The sequence below is a fragment of the Neomonachus schauinslandi genome, chromosome 8 (genome assembly GCF_002201575.2).
Source record: "Neomonachus schauinslandi chromosome 8, ASM220157v2, whole genome shotgun sequence".
Lineage (NCBI taxonomy): Eukaryota > Metazoa > Chordata > Mammalia > Carnivora > Phocidae > Neomonachus > Neomonachus schauinslandi.
This window is the reverse complement of record NC_058410.1, coordinates 144,336,855-144,355,684: the sequence shown is the minus strand read 5'-3', so window position 1 is coordinate 144,355,684 and position 18,830 is coordinate 144,336,855. Positions and strand designations below refer to the sequence as shown.

At 44.4% G+C, this 18,830-nt stretch overlaps 4 non-coding genes across 4 annotated transcripts; 3 read left to right on the top strand and 1 right to left on the bottom strand.

The window, feature by feature from the left end:
• Positions 1–3,293: 3,293 nt before the first annotated feature.
• On the top strand, positions 3,294–3,365 carry TRNAQ-CUG. Its single transcript has one exon. It is a non-coding gene; the product is annotated as a tRNA-Gln (tRNA).
• Positions 3,366–9,940: 6,575 nt separating this feature from the next.
• TRNAS-UGA lies at positions 9,941–10,022 on the bottom strand. Its single transcript has one exon. It is a non-coding gene; the product is annotated as a tRNA-Ser (tRNA).
• A 3,045-nt stretch (positions 10,023–13,067) lies between these two features.
• On the top strand, positions 13,068–13,149 carry TRNAS-AGA. Its single transcript has one exon. It is a non-coding gene; the product is annotated as a tRNA-Ser (tRNA).
• Positions 13,150–18,450: 5,301 nt separating this feature from the next.
• TRNAM-CAU lies at positions 18,451–18,522 on the top strand. The gene has a single exon. It is a non-coding gene; the product is annotated as a tRNA-Met (tRNA).
• The last annotated feature ends 308 nt before the right edge of the window (positions 18,523–18,830 follow it).

The window sequence follows — 18,830 nt, the reverse complement described above, 5'->3', positions numbered from 1 at the left end:
AAAATGTCCCACTATGATTGCGGTTTTATCTGTGTCTCTTTTTACTTCCATCACTACCTGGAATTTTTTTCTCCATTTCTTAATCTTCCAGAAGCAAGACATTCTGGATAAAGCATGGTTTATGTAACAGCTATGATTTGGAGCTACAAGGTGTTACCTCCAATTGAACGACTGCAACAAGAAAGCCTAGACAAGGGCGCCTGGGTGGCTCAGATGGTTAAGCTTCTGCCTTCGGCTCGGGTCACGATCCCAGGGTTCTGGGATCGAGTCCCGCATCGGACTCCCTGCTCAGCGGGGAGCCTGCTTCTCCCTCTGCCTCTCTCTCTCTCTCTCTGTCTCTCATGAATAAATAAATAAAATCTTTAAGAAAAAAAAAAAAAAAGAAAGCCTAGACAAAAAATGTGTTTAACTTATACAAGCTTTAGCATATCTGTTGAGACTTTAGAGAAGTCTTGTTACTTAGACAAACTTCTACATGTTTCCTTCCTCAATAGAAATGAGGAAAATGTAATTCAAATATAATTGTTCTCATGGGAAACTCAAGTTTAAGGTTGAAGAGAAGTTGCAGTAGAAATTCAGATTTTCCTTCCTCTGCTTAAAATAAGCCTGGTTCTACCCCCAGGGCCTGACCCAGATTTGTCTCACTCTGGGTAGGAGACAATCAGAACTGGTTTGACCAGAATCTCAGCTTCAGACATGGGTGTGTCTTTCCCTCAGAACACACAGTGTTGAGGTTAAGGAGTCATGCAACCTGAACTTAAAGAGGCTGTTTCCTTAGCAGCTTTATCTTTGATCTTACTTGAGTGATTTCATTTAATGGTTACAATTGGGCTACATGGTATAAAGGAAAAACCTAAATGCAGGGAATTCTTAGTCTAGGGTGCAGTCTTCAATAGTTTTGTGAATTCCCTGGAATGGTTTCCCTCTCACTGGCCATGAGGTCCAACAAATTCTTTTTGACTAGTACAAACAGCTTCTCTAGAAGGACTCAACACCTCTTTCCCCCCGGATAACCAGTGCTCACAAGTATATTAAGGATGGAAGCCCATTTGGAAGCTCTTGTGCTCAGTGGCTATGCCCTTGTTCGTCTATTATGTTCACAGCCCATATGGCTGCATCCAGTACAACTAAACTGATTGTGGTGAGCATAGAGCCTTGTTGAAGCCCTAATTCTAAGTCCATTATGGAACTTAACTCTTCATCTTCCTGTTTACATTTTACCATCTTGTTGCCGCCCAAGATAAACCACTCCACCTTTTTTTTTTTTCTTAAGATTTTATTCATTTATTTCAGAGAGAGCGTAAGCCGTAAGCCGGGGGGAGAGGCAGAGGGAGAAGCAGAATCCCCGCCAAGGACCCTGGGATCCTGACCTGAACCAAAGGCAGACACTTAACTGACTGAGACACCCGGGTGCCCCACCACTCCACCTTTTATAATCAGGATCATATGCTGAACTCATCTTGTGCATTTTCTATATGGAAGATCATGGACAAGCACTCTGTGCAGAGTAGCATTATCAATTCTTGTGTAAACCCCCATTTCCCAGTTTTCTTTGTATTTTAGCTTTCCATCTTATCCTTGCCATTAGAATGCCAGTTACAAGCACTTCATCCAACCTATCCCTGGTGAACTTTCTTCGTGTCTGCGTTTAGGGAGCTTCCTTCCTGGTAGATGCTGATCTCCGTGAGGACAGGAATCGTGCCTTTGTCTTGTTTACCTTTCCAGACTCTAGCACCTTGCACAGCACCTGACCTTCCCCAGGAATTCAATAAAACTAGTTAAATGGTTGTGTAGAAGGCACTAATCTAATGACTTTTTTCTACAATAAGAAGTTTAAAAAATATATTTCGTTGTTTAAATCTTTTTGTTTGGTTGGTTGGTTCAGTTCTAATTTCTTCTTTATCCAATTCCTTATTCCTGCTTTTCAGATGTATACGTATATAGCCCTAGACCAAGAAGTGACTTTTCAGGGGACACTGGCTATCCCCAAGCCTGAGATGATAATGGCTTACTCACTAAAGGAGGAGAGGTTTCAGCTCAGTATTTTGCAAGCTCTAGTTCCACATTCCCTTTAAAATTATTTTTCTGTGGCAGTGTTTTTGCACTTGTTCTTGTGAGTTACAGGGTAACACCGTCTTCCCGTGCTGGAGATCGCTCGCATTTGTGTGGGTGAGCAGAATCCAGGTTTTGGGACAAGGTCCTGGCCGGATAAAGGTTTTGCTTGGGATTGGTGTTTGGCATGGCGTGGATGTTTTGCAAGTTCCTTGTGTTTTGTTTTTTTAATCACTGAGACCACTGGAAAGAGAGGTGGACTGCCTTTGCGATCTTGTTCAGCCCAGTTCTTAGGGGACTTGCGTGCGGCCACCTTCCTCGGGATGGCGGGCGCAGCGCGGTGCGGGACACACAGACCAGGTTTCTGTCGTAGGACGCCTACTGCTGTCCTTGTATGAGAAGTCGTTCTGCGGTCGTGGGACGCGCTGGGAAGGCAGCCTGCACCCCTGGAGTCTCACGAACACAGTTCCGGGCCCAGAGCGCGGGTCGGGGGCACAGGGCGGGGGGGGGGGGGGGGGGGGGGGGCAGAGGGAGAAAAAGTCTCTGCGGCTCAGCAGTGAAGAACGTTTCGGGGTACAATTTGGCAGCCTTCCCTGGGCACCTTCCTCACGAGGAAGGCGAGTGTGACCACAGGTCTAGATGGTGACCTGCAGCGTGTCCCACACGCCCCTTACCCATCGCGACACGTTCTGTCTTTCTCTGCAAGCACAACCTGCCCCAGCTCCTCTTGCAAGTTGCCTTCCGTGACTGCCAGAAAGGGACACGTTAAAGTTTGTTTTCCTCGAAGCAATATACCTGATAATTAAATAAAGTGTGTGGGCGAAAATACCACCTGGCTGAAAGTGAGCAGAACTGCAGATAGCAGATACGAAATTTCCAAGCCTGTTCCCTGTTTACATAAGGACTCACCATATCTTCACCCAGTGTCTGAGCCTTAAATCATACAGTGGATACGAGACGTTCAGTCCAGTACTGCTCTGTATAACAAGGGCTCACTCTTTTCCTTAATGAAGAAAGCAAGGACTGGGACCACTAAGTGCCTGAGTTGGGGGTGGGAGACTTTATGGGTTCATGTGGGTGGCAAAAGATAAGGTAAAAATAAAATCTCCTAGGGTTTTTATCAAAAGACTGTCATGCGTGGACATGAACTAAGAATTCTGACTCATAAACTCAACTAAATGCTTTCAGTAGAGTTTCGGAAACTCATCATAGACAATTGTGCGGACTGTCCCCTCATGTGGGGTTCCATGGTGTAATGGTTAGCACTCTGGACTCTGAATCCAGCGATCCGAGTTCAAGTCTCGGTGGAACCTGCTTTGTGTTTTGATCTCATTTTGGGTTTTTCCCGGGAAAGGGCTGTTCATCTAAATGACCAAAGTCAATTTTGCCCCTGGTGTCTCCTATGAGTTTCTGCAAGTCCTGACGTGTCTGAATTCGGGTGAGGAAGAAGGAATAGAATTTCGTTCTGGCTTTACAGAGCTTATTTTGTAAGGAAGAAAAGAAGCAACAAAAGTAAATGCAGTAGGGAAACAGCAAAAGCCCTGCACTCTGCAGCGACTGGAAAACCAACTCTAATAAAGAGCAACAATCCACTTATATGACATTCATTTTCTCTGCACATTAGAATGAATGTTTTAGATATTTCAAACATGGGAAATAAATAATTCTATTGGTATTGGAGAATATACGTACAGTTAATAGCAAATTTCTCTTCTACCCTGACATCTAGCTGCAGTTTCTGCCCCCTCCTCGCCCCCTATGGCCACTGAACCCAGTTTATATATATAAAATACAGACACTACACACACACAAACCAAATGTGCTTAAATTGGGTGACTATAAGTACATGGGCATATAAAGACTCATTTTTTGCATTTCAAAAATATCTACATATTTAACCTTTATTGAAGTAAAAATTAAGGGGAAATCCACAATATTTTCACTGCAATGTTCATCTGGTCATTGTGCCACTGAGAGAACACCAAACAACCCTCTTTCTCATCAAAAATTAGTAATTACTGCTGTTTCTTTGCTAATTACATTATTTGTAGAAGTTTCCTTTTTTCATTTGCTCTTGTACTATTTTGCATAGGCCTTTAATTTTTTTTTTTTTTTTTAGTATAGTATTTGTTTTAGATGAAGTGAGTCTGTTTTTCTCCTGGCTTTGAAATTTGCAGACATTTCACTAAGGGCTGGGAAGATTCCATCCCAACAAATGGTCTCATTATGATTCCAGACGTGTATGAGATTGTTATTAGGCAATTTTGTTTTCCCTCACAACCAACACATATCACTAACTCCAAGTGTGCTCACACTGCAAATTCTCCCCCCATATGCTGGTCTTAGTCACTGTTGGCTTCTTCTCATATTGCCCCTTTGTGTAAACTGCTTAATCAAACATTTATTTCCAGATTCTCCTTCATAATAAATGAGTTGCATGAAGTTTCTGCCACTACATGTGGACACACTCCATTGTTTAAAACCAGAGATCTGTGGTTTTCTCCCTCACAGTGAGCCACTAACTGAAGAATACTGTGCACTTCTGGAGTTTTTGCAAGTACTATCCTGGGAAAATACTAATTAGGGTTTCATTGTTACAGGATTTTTGTTTCCTTAGTGCCCGCGGTTCTTGGTCATGCTGCTTCAAAAAATAAAGAGGTAGACCAGATGAAGAGTGGTGGGCAGCACAGCAAAGTTTATTGAGCGATAGTACAAAGCTCTTAGAGATGGAGGGGACTGAAGAGGGTTGCCATTTGGGGGTTTAAATCTAAGGGTTTTTATAAGCTCTTTTGCAGAACTCTCTTGAGCTTCCTGAGTGTGGGCCCCTTGTGGATTGACTGCTAAGGTGTGCCAATCAGGGCTTTGGTCATGCACCTGTTTACCTATCAGATTATTGTTCACATGTGGATGGTCTTTTGGGCTGACGTTTGGAGACTAACTGCCTCAGCGTGTGAGTTTGTGACCAATGTTTTAAGGTTCATTGTTTTGTTTCAGGATGTTTTGCAAAAGTCACTCCTGCGGAGGCTGTTAGACAGGATGCTATTGTGGTCTTGTCTTAAGTTGTAAAGCAGGATGGTAGTGCAGTTTTGTGTTAGCTGTCCTGGATTTTTTGCTTTCTTGTTGGGGACCCTGGCCCTGACTACCTAAGTGTCCAATTAACTCCTAACACTATTACACCCCTTTGACCTTCAGGGTATGTGCAATCTACTCTTCATACTCATCATTCATGTATATAGATTGCTCTTCATTTGGTCAAAATTGAAGTTTGCATTATTCTCTTTTATATTCCTAGATACATGTTTTATTTTTCAGACAAAAATGCAAAAAATGTCTCAACTCTGCAACAGTAAAACCCTAAGTCTTTATTGCACACATTTTGTTATCAGAAAATTGAACACATGACTCAAAACCAGAAATTTTATTTTAATTTTTTTAAAGATTTTATTAATTTATTTATCAGAGAGAGGACACAAGCAGGGGGAGCAGCAGGCTCCCTCTCTGAGCAAGGAGCTGAATGCAGGACTCGATCCCAGGACCCTGGGATCATGACCTGAGCTGAAGGCAGATGCTTAACTGATTGAGCCAACCAGGTATCCCCCAAACCAGAACATTTAAAGAAGATATGGTCAGTAGATATTTTCTCTACATCAAAAACTGGTCACCATGGTTGATTAAAACCCATAGCCATATGGATTAATCTGATTATTATGAAGAGGGGAGGAAGGATTGTGAAGATTCTTTTCCTTTTTGTTTTTTTCTGATTAAGCATGAGAAGACCCAGCCATATTTAAGAAGGAAGGCTTGAATGAAGTAGATGAGTGTATATCCAAAGCAAGTAGAAATGCAGTTTGCCCACAGTTGATATCAATCACTCATTGTATATTGCTGATGAAGTTTTCAAGTGTGATCAGGGTCCTTTTTGTAATGCTCTCCCATCAAGAGTGTTGCCATCTACAATGACGCCCTTGTAATGTCTGTTTCCCAGGACATTCTATGAGTAGATCATTTTATTGTCTGCAAACTAAAGAAGCCCTCCTGCGGGTCAGGGTACAGGGCTGATATAGGGATTTCTGGTATACAGGTTGTCCTAAAATGGAATTAATCATGCCAGTGATCTTTTATCCTCTCAAAGTTTGTCCATCTCACACCATGCAAGTGGCCCTATTTGAGGTTGTTTTAATGTCCCTCGTTACCCACATATTTGATGCTAATCTGTTGTGAAATGGAACTCAAAGACTTTGGTCAAAATCAATATTCCTCATTCTTATCCCAAAAGAACTTTGATATGTTGAATTTCAATTTTGAAATGAAGAAGTAAACAAGAATTTCATCACAAGAGAAGTGTTGCTACAGAGGAAGAAAGAACGGGGAAGAAAGCAACTTACAGCATCCGGAAGCTGGCCTGGCATTCAAGCCACGCCATGTGATTCTCCTACTGAGCATAATCTCACAGAATACCAACATCAGACGTGGTTCCTCTGAGACCATGGGAAAGTGAGACCAACAAGCAGCATCACAACTTTGTGGAAGCTAAGCAAAGCCCAGGTCACTGCGGCCACCCACAAAACACCAAACCTCCCTCTCACTGAAACAAGTGACTGTCACTCCTCACCAAGTATAGCTGTACCTTCACTCTAGTCTACCTCCTTATAAATAAGATCAATTGAGATACCCAGTGATAGAATAGCTCTGCTTTCTGACAGTTCTAATCCAGATCAGAACCCTGCTACTTTGGACCGTCACTCAAAGCACCCAACCAAAGCCCAAATCCTAGAATAGGTTCTTTCTAACATCCTCCTCCATAAACATCTCATGATTCCTCCAGTGTGTGTTCTCCTCACCACAGTGGATAATAAGCCCACCCTGCTCAACCACACAGAGATGTCCCTGATAGTCTGGCTGGAGGCATTGACATGGTCCACATAATGTCAGAGAGTTGCGATCTGTTTTCGGAATCCAGAGCAGACATTTGAATTAATTATGTCCCACAATTCAAAGCACTTTACCGTTATTGGTCCATATACAGCTCTTTTTTTTTTTTTCTTGATCGATTGATATTTCCCTTTCACAATATAGCATTCTATGTCTTCGAACTCCAGTAGCAACTATTCTACTATTTACTATGTAACTTTTCCCCTCACCTCCTTCCCCCCCAGATTCTGTAACTTTTTGTTTGAATGTTTTCTTGTGAAATATGTAGCTCTGTTTCAATGTGTTTTGTTATTTTATATGAGCAGTACAGTGTTGCACACATAGTTTTTACATTTAATTTGTAACTTCTCCCTGTGTCATCCTTCAGTGTGTGCATCCACCCAGTTTAATCAATCACCAAGTCCTAGAAAAACAGATTGATTAAAAATCCCACCAGTGTAGACATGACTACACTGAACATATTCATAAATATCTTCCTATAGACTTGTGGGGTATTTAGCACGAGACAGAACAGTTGGATCCTGTGATATGTTTACCCTTTATTCAATTAAATGGTGCCAGATTTGCTTCCAAAGTAACTCCATAGTTTCCAACCATCAGTTCGCAAGCATTGACATCCCTACAACTCTATCGATACTTTGAAATTTCTGTCATTCTAACTTTTATCCATTTAAAAGAGGTCAAATGATATATATAGATTCTTTAATTATGTCTCAAAGATTACAGTGATTTTAAACACCTGTCAGATTTTTAGGCTGTCCCACATATAAATCAATATCTGTAAAGGCCATATCTCAATTGATTGAATTTTTTACCTCTATGATGGTCTCCCTCTAATCTCTCCCACAAAGTTAACTTTAAAAGTATCTAACATAGGGCGCCTGGGTGGCTCAGTTAGTTAAGCTCAGGTCATGATCCCAGGGTCCTTGGATCCAGCCCCATGTCAGACTCCCCATCTGCTTCTCCCTCTGCCCCCCCCACTCATGTTCTCTCTTTCTCTCTCAAATATATAAGATCTTTTTTCAAAAGTTTCTAATGTTTACATTTTTGCTAGAATTTGTTTCTGCAAAGCAGATGTCAGTATTTTTGTGTATTGAATTTTATTTTCCATATGGTATTTTGCTATATATCTCATTCTGCTCCTGAAATTTTCACTATTTTTTTTAGATTCATCTATATAGTTATGTGTGGATCTACTCCTTTTAAATGTTGCCTAATACTTTTTGCGGTAAATACACTTTCTTTGACACAAAATACATCTGAGCTGGATGTAAAATCTTTGACTTACATTATGTTTTCCTAAGTATCTTGTAGGTGTTTTTCCCACTTCCTCATACCATTGAATATTATTCTAGAGAATGCTGTTTCCAGTATGATTCTTCCCCTTAGCAGTAAAGTGATTTCTTTAGTGACTCCCTAAATAATTATTTCTTTATCTGCAAAGTCACATAATTTTCCAAGGAAATATCCAGTGTTTTCCCCTCTGTTTGTAGTCACCTTTTTTCCCCCACTGCCCCATCCTTGCCATCTCTTCTTCCTCACTTATAAGTTTGCATCCATATTTCTCTCTTCTGGACAAGCACTCGTAAGCCTCTTAACCTACTATTTGTTTCTTCCAATCATTTGTGAAGCCCACAGAAATACTTTTATCCCCTGAAAGTGTATAGGAAATAGGAAGTGGGGACAAAAGAATCTGCTCTGGGGTTTCTATGCAGAAGAATTGAAGCATTAATTCTTTCTAAGAAATATGTGGGTTGATGCTTTGTAGCATTTTTAAAATCTCACTCCCTTCCAATATATATATGTGGCTTAATTCCAATTTCTCTCCATATCTGGGGCCAAAATAGCTCTTCCCTTTCTCTCAAATCAGTCTTAGACTCTACATCCAAATCCTGTTGACTGAAAAAGTCTTTTCCAGTATCAGGCTCTGGTGTTCAGGAGCTGAAAAGGTCTACTGTGTGGGAAACTCTTTATAAACTGTTAAGAAACCCCTGCTCAAAAATAGGCAAACACCCATGTACTGATGAGTGATACTCCCCGTGTCAAAGGTAACACAAGCACGAAGCACTCAGGGGCAGCAGTATTCTGTGCCAGGCTGAATCCAGAATCTTACACGGCACCACTCTCCTGGCCTTATCACCAGAGGATGAATCCAGAACAGTGAACCGACCCAGTGATGGAGGCAGATGGCGGCAGGAATCCCCAGCATAGGCAGAAGCCCACCGACAACTGTTGGGAGGGGGGCTGCGGAGCCCAAACCAAGCGACCTTTAAGCTCCATCCTCCTGCTTCCTAGTTCTGAGACTTCAGTCATTTATGGTTGGATCTCTATGGACCTTGTGGTCTGTAAAATACAAATGTTGTAAAGATCTACAAATACTAAGACGTGTGAAGTCTTTGGAATGTGGTGTGTAGTAAAGGCTTGGAAAATAGGACCTGTTATCTGTTATTTTGGGATACTAACACATCTAACCCTGAGTCTGCTAACAACTTGACAATTTTAGGAGTGTCTCCTAAGGAACTTATGAAAACCTCAGTTCATAAGCCTGTCTGGAAGTCCTCAGTCAATACCGTCTCATTGTGCAGCGATGGAAATCAACTATCATGGGGTTCCTGCTTAACTCCTACCTTCTTGGCACAAAGTGTTCAATAAAATTACGTGTTAGTGTCACTACTTTTTATGAATCCTAACCTCCCTGTGAGTGGAGAGTGGTTACGGGGAGTACCAGCGTGCTATTAAAGCCCAGGGGCTGGAGTCTGTGATCTGAGGCATCTAATGAAGTCAGGTGAACTGCCCTGCGTAGCTTCCCAATTTTGAAGGGTGACTCCCGCACTTGAAAAGTAACGTCTTCGGGCAGGGGAAGGCGTGCGCTATCCGTATCTGCAGGTGCAGGTGGAGGGTACGCGTTGGGGGAACAATCTGGGTTGTGGGAACTTGGGCTGGTTCCTGGCAAAACCGTAGTCGGCAGGATTCGAACCTGCGCGGGGAGACCCCAATGGATTTCAAGTCCATCGCCTTAACCACTCGGCCACGACTACCTGCTCGCCGTCGCCCCAGAGCTGGGGTGAACCACTGGGGGACGCGTGGAGTGCCGCCCGTGGTAGGTCCGGGCTCTCCGTGGAGAACGAAGGAGCCCATCTCGAGCAAATCCAGAACAGGTGGGACAGAAGACCCGAACGGCAAGTGCCCTGGGCGCTGGGGCTCGTCCCTTGCCTGCGGCCATCCGCGGACCCCACGGTCACGCCTCGTGCTAGGGAACCTGTGGAAGGCGAGCCCGGCTGAAAGTGCGCCCTGAACGACGTCGAGGTGGCAAACGCCAGCGGGAGAGGCACGGAAATGAAGGGGTCGTGGGTAATTACTTACGGAGCTAAAATCTAAATCAGGACCCTCTTCGGTGGCATTCAACTTGTCCTTCCAAAAGGACCGTTAAAACCGCCCTGGGGCGGAGAGGGAGGCGGGGGCCTCGTTTCCGCCCCGACTTCAACAGCCGGGGCGGGGAGGTCGGGGACCCCTCAGGGACAGGAGGGGACGCGAGGTGGCTCCCCGCCCGGGAAAGGCGCGCTCGGAGCACACGCGGTCTCCAAGGCCCCGCGCTCGGCCCCGCGCAGCACAGAGAGGCGCAAAAAGGAGATGAAAACGCGCAAATGTTGGAATAAATCTAGCCAAATTAATAGGGCCCATTCTGGGGTCAGAGACTCTCTGGTTTACCAGACTGGGATAAGGAGGGGAGCATTCGGACCAGATCCCGTTTTATGGAAGTGTCAGAAACCCTAAAACCACGGACTTCTCTCTGCATTCTAGGAACGGAAGTGCGTTCCCAGGGCATACACTAGTAGATTTAGACAGAATCTCACATACAAAAGGAATGTGACCTCCAGGGTCGAGCCCGAATATGCTCCTCTGAGAGTTAAAACTCTCTCACATCTGTTTTCCTTTAGGATAAGGTGACAATAATGTTCCCCTCACTGTATTCTAGTCATTTTTATTTGGTCTTACTACCATAGCACTTGCTATAGACCCCCATTTAGGCTCATAAAGGGTTTGTAACACTTAACGTGGTAAATTTATTTTGAACTTTATTGTCCTTGAGCAGTTTTATCCAAATATTGTCCCTGACCAGCAGCGTGTGCACCATCGGAGGTCCCTTGAGAAATGCAAGTTCTCCAGCCGAGTTCAGATCGACAGAATTGGAACCGGGAGCATGGGAACAGGGAGATCCAGCAATTTGTTTTAGCAGGAAGCCCACCAGGGGGTTCTGATGCTCACTGAAGTTTGAGAAGTCCTCTCCTAGGGAAATATTCTTAACAAAGAACACCATGTATTGCACAAAAATTTTTGCATTTCTCATTGTGATGGTTTAAGTAATATATTAAAAATGGATGAATGTTTAAGTATTTTTGCTTCATCTGCCACTAAAATGAGATTTGGGAGGATTCTGTAATCGTTCTGGGAAAATGTTTATGATATAATATTCACCGACATAGTAGTATGAACATGACTTCGAGGAGGCAAACTTCTTGCATGTGAAATACTGAGAGGAAGGAAGGAATACTTCAAATGTTTGTAGTGTTGGTTTCTGGGTTGTGGAGTTATGACTTAATGTTTTTGTTTACTACAGTGTGAAGTAATCAAGTGTTATAAGTGAATAGCAGAACAATGCATTTTATTGATTTATTTAATGATGTTACCCAAGAGTTGACATTTGCTTCACATGGTTCTTGGGTTAATGTCTGTCTTGTTCAGTGCACTCCACAGTGAAAGCACTCACCTTGAACTTGTTTCTCAAATAATCAATGTCAGTCAGCAATTGGCAAAATTAATGACAAAATTTCCACCCCTTCTTGCTTTCTGATGTTTAACTGGGTTTAAAAAAAATAATTTGAGGAAAGAACACTGAGGGGCGCCTGGGTGGCTCAGTCGTTAAGCGTCTGCCTTCGGCTCAGGTCATGATCCCGGGGTCCTGGGATCGAGCCCCGCATCGGGCTCCCTGCTCAGCGGGGAGCCTGCTTCTCCCTCTCCCACTCCCGCTGCTTGTGTTCCCTCTCACGCTGTGTCTCTCTCTGTCAAATAAATAAATAAAATCTTTAAAAAAAAAAAAAGAACACTGAGATAGAGAAGTTTCATAAGTCTTTAACATTTGTAATATAAATCTTCATATTTTTAAGGTTTGGGGAACTGTCTTATTTGAGGTCTGTTCCATAGTTATTCCCGCATATGGATGCAGAAAAAAGAAGTTTTGAAATAGGTGGGACAATCTTTTTTTTTTCTTTTTTTTTAAATTTTATTTATTTATTTGAGAGAGTGAGAATCAGAGAGAGAGAGTACATGAGAGGGGGGAGGGTCAGGGGGAGAAGCAGGCTCCTCGCGGAGCAGGGAGCCCGATGCGGGACTCGATCCAGGGACTTCAGGATCATGACCTGAGCCGAAGGCAGTTGCTTAACCAACTGAGCCACCCAGGCGCCCCAAGGGACAATCTTTCAAATCAAATGGTTGTGAGTTTTCTAAAAGACTATACGGCAAGATCTTCCACTATGTGAATTAGTCAAAACTTATTTTTTTCTTTTTTTAATTTAAAATTTTTTATTTAAATTCAGTTGAGTTAACATATAGTGTCTTAATTAGTTTCAGAGGTAGAGTTTAGTGATTCATCAGTTTCCTAGAACACCCAGTGCTCATCACATCATGTGCCCTCTCTCCTTAATGCCCATCCAGCACTTACCCCATGCCCCCACCCAACCGAAAACTAATTTTGAAAATCGATGCTCATCTGGAGCAGGTGTTCAAATCGGCGCTCGCCTCGCAGTTCTGCCGCGAACGCCAGAGCCTGCGTCCGCCAGCCGGGTGTCTCCTGCGTCCCCGTCGGAAGCGGCCCAGCACGAGGCTGGGCTCCCGGGGGGCCTCCTGCTCCGGCCCCTCCAGCAGGCCGTCGGGGGAAGGCGTCCCTCCGCGCGGGGGAGGCAGTGCCACCTGGCCGGCTTGCCGCAGCAGCGCGCTCTTCGCCCGAGTGAGGTCCGAGGGCGCTTGGTGGGAGAGCCGTGGCCTTCGCCGGAGGCTCCTTGGCCGACGAGCGCGCCGGCTCGCACGTAGTCGTGGCCGAGTGGTTAAGGCGATGGACTAGAAATCCATTGGGGTCTCCCCGCGCAGGTTCGAATCCTGCCGACTACGGGTATTTTTGACATCTTGTAGGTTACTTTGAAATCCTGGATAGCTGCACAGTCCAAAGAAACCTGAGTTGTACCTGACCTGTAAGCAATGCATCCTCATTTACTGAGCTTCCCTGTTTTGGTCTTGGGATTAATTGGCCAGTGACGGAGTCTCTGTCTGGCCAGAAAAAAGAAATCATAATTACCGTATTATCTAGTAGGTTTGAACAGAGTCCCAATGTTTTCTTTTCTCCCAAGAAGAGTCCAAATTTCAGAGATACCTTGGTGTTTCCTGCAATCAAAATCCTGCTTGAAGGCAACTCTTTCAAAAAGAATAAAAGTTAGTGGGAATGCTTGCTTCTCCACCAGACTGTTACCTTTTCAGCAATTTCCTTTCTCTCATCCCAACTGTATCCTTGATATCTCCCAATCCGCTCATATTTTCATCTATCTGTGTGAGGCCGATCTGGAATTTCATGCTTGCTTAACACAACCCCAGCCTGTTTCTGGGCTAAGGAAGTGAAGAAGTGCCAGAAATAAATGCTATCCGAACACAGTAAAATCATTTGCTTGCATGTAACTGGAAAACAAGGTCTAAAATAAAGCTGTAATCAACTGACGTAAAGTGTATATTCATTGCCTATTAAGAATTTTAATATTTAAACTATTTTAAAATAATAATCATGAGACGAAGCTCAAATGATATTGGGATACATGCGGTGGAAAAAAAAAAGTCTTTTCTACCTATGTGCGCTAGCTGTTCAGTTTCCCTTCACAGGGGAATGAGTTTTTGTATAACTTTCCCGAGTTATGTGTGTGTATAATACTCAGTCCACTCTATGTTTTTATTTTTTTAAAGATTTTATTTATTTATTTGAGAGAGAGCATGAGCAGGGGAGAGGGGCAGAGGGAGAGGGAGAAGCCGACTCCCTGCTGAGCAGGGAGCCTGAGCTCCCCTCGTGATGGAGGACCCTGGGATGAGGACCTGAGCAGAAGGCAGATGCTTAACCACTAAGCCACCCTTTTAAATGAATGGTACAAACGCATACACAGTGTTCATCTTGGTTATTTCTTTTCCTTAAAGATATATACTGAGAGCTCCTGGACGGACCCCTGGATAGATTCTAACTGCCACACAACCCACTGCCCCATTTCGGCAAGAAGCAGCCAGAGCGGTCATCGATCATCGTCCATTCCCTGGCGGCAGTTAGGGTTACTATTCCAGGGGGAGGAGTGAGTAAGGGACCGCCCAGGCTAGGTAGGGAGAGATGGGGGGCTATGTGATCAGGCTCACAGAAATCCCCAAAATGTGGAGGTTTGGGGAGACCAGAGGTAAGGGGGCAAATCGGACCCTCCTACCCTGGGCGTGTGGGGTGGGTCGTTTGGGGTGGGTGTCTTTATGATAATCACCCGTGACCAACAAGGAATAACCAGACCCTAAAAAGGAAGTAAACTACCGAAGGTGTTATCCCTAGTCCTTGCTCAGTGGTGCGATCAGTAGAAATGTTAAAAGGATTTAAGTTCCCTGGTTAGCTTTCTATAAAAGACCAACACTAAAGGCCCTCGTTGGCAGCCCTGTCGGGACCACTCTTGAGAGCTTTTCTGTATCTTCACTTAATAAACTTCTATCGCTTTACTCACACACACACTAATAGACCCATAGAAATATGCCCAACTGATTTTTTACACTAGTGCAGAAAAAAATTCAATGGAAGAGCAACAGTATTTTCAACAAATGGTGCCGGAGCAATTGGACATCCATAGGCATAAATAAATAAATAACAAAAAACAAAACAAAAAACCAACAACAAAACAAAATCCACGTTGACCTAAACCTCATTCTGTACACAAAAATTAAAATGAATCACAGACTGAACTGTAAAATTATAAAACTTTTAGAAAATAATAGCGGATCTTCAGGATCTAGGGTCAGGCAGATTCCTTTGACTTGATACCAAAAGCCCAATCCTTAAAAGGAAAAGAGATAAATCCGATCCCTGCAAAATTAAAAACTTTTCCTCTGCAAAAGACATTATGAAGCGGTTGGAAAAAAAAAACAAGCTACAAATTTGGAAAAAACATTTGTAAATCACATACATGGCAAAGGTCAGTATCTGGAACATGTAGACAGAATTCTCAAAACTGAACAGATTAAAAGAGAAAGCCAACACTTCAGTCAGAAAATGGATAAAAGCCATGAAGAGACATCGCAGCATTTCACCCATGATGATACACAGATGGCAAATAAACACATGAAAAAATGTTCAACGTCATTAGCCATTAGGGAAATAGAAAGTAAAACCACAATAAGATATCACCCTACACCTATCAGAATGGCTAAAACAAAAGTAAGGACAACACCCAATTCCCGTGAGGATGTGGGGAAGCTCTCATACGCTGATGGTGGAAATGTAAAATGGTCCAGTGAGTCAGGAAAATGGTTTGGCAGTTTCTTACAAAACTAAACAGGAAATGACCAGATAATCCAGTAATGAACACCACTCTTGGGTATTTATTCCAAAGACATGGAAACTTATGCTCCCACAAAGACCTATATGTATTTTTTCCAGCATCTTTACCCAGAATAGGCCTAAACTGGAAACAATCCATATCACTAGGTGAGTGGCTCAGCAACTATGATACATCCATACTATGGAATACTCAGCAAGACAAAGGAATGGACTATAGGTACATGCGGCAACTTGGATGACTTCCTGGGGAATTATGCTGAAAAGAAGCCAATCGCAAAATGTCATATTTTGCGTAATTCCACTTCTACAACATTCTGGAAGTGACTAAATGGGAGAAATGAAGACTCAGTTTCTGCTTTCCTGGTACGAGGGAGGGAGTGCCAGGAGAAGGTGAGTGTGGTCATTAAAGGGCGACAGGAGGGAGTCTTGCTGTGACGAAGCCACACTTTTGTGGTGGTGGGTACGGGAATCTGCACATGGGATAAAACCACCCGGAACTAAATGCCTACCACCACACTCAAAAATGAGTACAGCGGGGGAAATCAGAGTAAGACTGGAGGACTGTATCAATGTCAGTACCCGCTTGTGTTACTGTAATGAGCCAAGATGTTACCACTGGGGGAAACTAGGGTAAAGTGTTCTCTCTTTATCATTTCTTACAACTGCATGTGAGTCTGCAGTTCCATCAAGTACACGTATATTCACATATATTATATACGCATTTCACATCAGTACGTAGAAACATGCCTCCTTCATATTATCCGCTGCAGAATATTCCATTATGTTCCACAGTTTATTTAAAAAAATAAGAACTACTGGTCATTTAGAGTTTTGAAATCTTTTTACACATGATCTCACAGCATGAATACATGTCTGTATTCTCCATCACTTCTCACAGTTGTGGAGTATTTATTTTTTGATTCAGCCCATCTCCCCACTTCTATCAGAGTTTGTCCCAGTTTGGAGTGTGGCTCACTGATGACCATCAGGGGCTCACAAGGTAGGAAGCTGGAAATTAGATCAAGTTAAGGAGTCTTGCCAATTCTGGGACAAAGTACAACATGCCAATTTGTCATAACAGCATGATGGGCATCTATTTGACCAAATATGTCAAAGAGTAAGAAATTTTGGTTTCAAATATACATTTTAATGTGTTATTTCACCTCATTGTGAGAGAACCAAAGTTAAAGACAATTGCTTCATTCCACTGAGTCATCTTGCTGAATCTAACTCTATAGTTTTTTTTTTAAATCTAACTCTACTTCTTATTTAATTACAGGAATTTCCATCTCGTGTGTTATATATAAAATAAGCAGTCCCCTAAAGCCTGATTTTCTCTGGATCAAGAGATGACTCTAAGTTTTTGCACCTGGAAAGAGGAAGACCAAGACAGAGGATCACTAAGTCTAAGACAAACTCACCTCACTGCCAAAAGTGACAGCAGGGTAGGGGGGGAGAATAAAATCTAAGGATGAAGTAGGCTGGAGTGAGGCAGGAGAGCGAAGTTCGCCATCAGGGAGATTTGAAGGGCCTTAACTAGTCAACCCCGAGGGAGAAAAGCTGGGCTCTCTAGCTCTAAAATTGTAGGTGGCAGCTCCTCTCGTGCATTCCAGCACGAGAGTGTAGTACGACAGGCAAGGGGAAAAGCAAGCTTGTAAATTAGAACTCTTAACCGAAAGCCAAAAAATGGGCCGTCAGTCAAGCTAAGAACGGGTGTCGGGCTTAGCTTTATAGACTTGCCTAGCAATGGCCAAGTCCCTGGTTGAATTTCTGCAAATCCCTTTTTAAGGTCTTGGCTTGAGACGTTCAGCCCCCGGGCGAGCATTCAGGAGTCAGGGTGACTGATGCATTGGTGTCTTGGCCAAGTGCTCCTCTTCTGGAAGGAGGCCGCTGCGCTCTGCTACCGCTTGCCAGAGACTGTCCGAGGTGAATCCCGCGGCGCAAGTGAGGACCCCCCCCCCCCCCCCCCCGCCGTCCCCACAGCATTCTGTCTCGGGCTGCCTACCCTAGATCTGCGGCTTCGGTGGCAGACAATAGGGAAACGAACAGAAACGACGACGATCTAGCGGAGAAGGTGAGAATCCTGCAGAATTCGGAAGGGAATGGAAACGGGGTGAAGGAGGAAACCAGTCAGCACCCTCAGAGGTTTGAAGGTGCAGCAAACTCGGTGTCCGAGTGATGAGACCAGGCAGGTACGAACCAACCTGCCCGTCCGAGCGGAGGTCTGGAAGTGGGCAGCGGAGCGCGGGCGCTGCCAGGCCGGGTGCAGGGAACGGCAGGTGGCTCTGGACCCCGCCAGGATGACTTGGAAGTAAGGGGGTTACGTTGGGATCTCCAATAATCGAGAGCGGCAGAGCGAGCGGAAGCCGCGCGGGTAGGTGGGGAGGGGTCCCTAAAGGTCAAACAGACGTGGGCCACTTTTGCTGATAAATCGGAGTGCTGCTCAGGAGGAGGGAAACGAGGAAAGGCCGGCAGCTCGGGGACCAAGAAGGAATCCCAGGGAAAGGGCTTTGGTTGAGAAAGAAGGCGACTGGTGAGTGGTTTTAGAGGGCTTTGCCCGATTCTTGGTCTGGCAAGTTGACATCCTGGCCATCATTATTCCCAACCCAAAGGGGACGCTTGGCAACCTCGCAAAGAAAGGACTGGAGATGTGTGGAGCCTGCGACCTAGAGCTTGTGTGACGGGAACGTGGACCATAACGCTGGGACGAGCGAGAAACACCCAGAGGAGATGGATGGAAGGAAAGGAGAGTAGAGAGAAGACGGGAAAAGCAACCGTGCTGCGCATAGTAAGACGTGGGGCAAGAGGCTGAGAATCAAACCAGAAAAGTAGGTAGCCTGTCCTGCCCCGCGAGCAGAGTGGCGCAGCGGAAGCGTGCTGGGCCCATAACCCAGAGGTCGATGGATCGAAACCATCCTCTGCTAGGCTTTCTTATTGTCACCCAGCGAGCTCGGGCTCTCCGCCTCCCTCACAACCGCGCGGACATCCCAGAGCGGGGACCCCCTCAGGGGAAAGGACATCACAGCCTGTCAAGTCTTCTCCTCCTCCTGCGACAGGAGGGCCTCGTTTTCGCTGCGCTGTGTTCAAACCCCCCAGAATCATGGAAAACACTCCCCGCTCCTTTATTGATCCTGCATCTCGCCTGCCACCTCCCTCGCTGCCGGCCTGACTCGGCGGCTCCAACATCACGACGAATCCAGGAAGCCTCAGGTGACCAGGACGGCGCCCAGGA